This window comes from Triticum urartu, chromosome 6A, assembly GCF_056163025.1.
Source record: "Triticum urartu cultivar PI428250 chromosome 6A, HENAU_Tu73, whole genome shotgun sequence".
Lineage (NCBI taxonomy): Eukaryota > Viridiplantae > Streptophyta > Magnoliopsida > Poales > Poaceae > Triticum > Triticum urartu.
The window spans coordinates 256,057,444-256,060,281 of NC_141878.1; positions in this window are offsets into that span (position 1 = coordinate 256,057,444).

Here is a 2,838-nt window from a genome sequence, read left to right on the forward strand (position 1 = left end):
CCCCCGCGGGCACGTTCCGCCGCGCTGCCGCCCGCGGGCAACAGCGCTCGAGAGCGCCTCGCCCCGCCGGCCGCGACCACGCCGCCGACCCTCACCGCTCACCTCGTCGCAGGTCGCCGCTCCGCCTTCGCCGTCGACCACCACTGCTTCCGGCGAACCTCTCCGCCGCCACCTCCTCCGACCCGCATCACGCCGCCCATGCCGGGATCTGGCGGGATCCGGCTGGATCCGGCCCGGAGTGCCCCTCCTCGACCTCCTCGTCCTCCTCTGGTCACCTCCCTCGCCAGCGTCGAGTTCTCCGGCGAACCTTGTTTCCCGTGCGAAGGAACCCTAGATCTGAGAGGTCGATTTTCCCACTAAGTCCTTCTCCTCTGCTATTTTTATGCTATGTTTAACATGCCATAACTTCTTGTGTGATGCTCCGTTTTGTGCACATGATATATCAAAATGTTCATCATGATGTGCTCTTCATTTTGTTCCATTGTGACATGCTTGTTTGAGTCCTTCTTGATGCCCAAATCGTTGATGCAAGAGTGCTATAAATTGTTAGGTGCTGTTTCTTATCAGAGTATGAGGATTTGTCATTTTTGTCACATTTGTTGTGTGCTTCATATAAACTTGAGCTCTACATGTGTTTTGGTCTATGCCATGCCATCTTTAAAGGGGTGATTGCCATGTATTTTTGTGATCTTTGTGGTGACTAGCACAAGCATGCAAAGTAGCCTTCGTGATATTGTTGATTTCAGGGACTTAGAATTTTGCTAAGTCCTTGCTCTGCTGTTAGTTTTATGCCATGTATTCATGATGCTACAGTGAGATCCATGCTTGTTTTGAGTTGCTTCAGTAAGGATGACTTGGACATATGGTTATGCTATATACATCCATTGCCCTGTTTGCATTTATGGAGTGCCCTAGCATGACTTAATCTTGCTCTACTTTTTCTATAAAATGTTCCTGGCAGATTGATTACATGTTAATCAATTTTACCATGGTTGTTGTAGTTGATCCATGATTGCTATGAACTTGCTGTTGCCATGGTTAGCTTCATGAACATGTCTTCTTGCTGATGCTATTCTTAGTTTGTTATGCAATGCCTTGTCGTGAGTGATCGAGCTTGCAAAGACGCCTTCATAACTCTGTTTATGCCATGCTCAATTTTCTGCTAAGTCTGAATCTGTTAACGAAACTTGCTATGTTTACATGGGTGCCATCATATCTTCTATGCCTTTTTGGCTCATGGTCGGTAAGGGACTTTTTATCTATGCATTTAGTAGATTCATTACATGCATTTTTTGCTATGATTTGTTCCTGTAGCATGTTGTTTGCTTGCTCTAAACATTGCTTCCTGATCTTAATTCCTGACATGTCAGTATTTTCACCAAGTCTGTGAAGCTGCTATCTTTTGCACTTTTGCCATGCTTGTTTGAACCTGCTCTTGTGTGATTTACCCGTAGCTCAGTGTGATCTTTTGTCAAGAATCTTGAGTAGATCACTGCCATGTGCGTTGTTGCTATGTTGGAGTGCAGTAGCTTAGTTACTTGTTGCATTCTAGATGGCATCGTGCTGTTAATCGCAGAATTGTGCCATTATTGTTTTGCTTGCCATTTGCAAACCGTACATCCGATTCCGGTGATGTTTATATCGATTTCGACCGAAATCATCTCATCTTTCCAGCGGCACACTTGGTTTGCCAAGTTGATGCCTGGTTCATTCTTTCCGTTCTGAAGCACGCATATGCATTGCATACCACATCTCGCATGTCATGCCATGTTTTGCATCATGTTGCTTGCGCATTGCACCGTGATTGATTGTTGGTTCCTTTGCTTGTGTTCTTCCTTTGGGTAGATCCGGGAGACAAGTACGTGATCGAGGAACATGTTGAGTACGCTAACGAGGATCAAGCTTTCGTCAACTCTGAGAACTTTGCAGGCAAGATGACCACACCCTCGAAATCACTTCTATCTTTGCTTGCTAGTTGTTTGCTCTATTGCTATGTCGCGATACCTACCACTTTCTATATCATGCCTCCCATATTGCCATGTCAAGCCTCTAACCCACCTTTCCTAGCAAACCGTTGTTTGGCTATCTTACTGCTTTACTCAGCCCCTCTTATAGCGTTGCTACTTGCAGGTGAAGTTGAAGTATGTTCCATATTGGAACATGGTTATTGTTGGGATATCATTATTATTATATCTTGTTTACTTTAATGCATCTATATACTTGGTAAAGGGTGGAAGGATCAGCCTTATGCCTGGTGTTTTGTTCCACTCTTGCCGCCCTAGTTTCCGTCATACCGGTGTTATGTTCCTTGATTTTGCGTTCCTTACGCGGTAGGGTGTTACGGGAACCCCTTGACAGTTCGCCTTGAATAAAACTTCTCCAGCAAGGCCCAACCTTGGTTTTACCATTTGCCACCTAAGCCTATTCACCATGGGTTTTGAGGACTCAAGGGTCATATTTATTTTAAACCCCCGGGCCAGTGCTTCTCTAAGTGTTGGTCCAACCTGAGCGATGTCCGGCGCCCCCTGGGCAACCAGGGTCTGTGCCAACCCAACGTCTGGCTCATCCGGTGTGCCCTGAGAACGAGATATGTGCAGCTCCTATCGGGATTTGTCAGCACATTCGGGAGGCTTTGCTGGTATTGTTTTACCATTGTCGAAATGTCTTATAACCGGGATTCCGAGTCTAATCGGGTCTTCCTGGGAGAAGGAATATCCTTCGTTTGACTGTGAGAGCTTGTGATGGGCTAAGTTGGGACACCCCTGTAGGGTTTTGAACTTTCGAAAGCCGTGCCCGCGGTTATGGGCAGATGGGAATTTGTTAATATCCGGTTGTAGA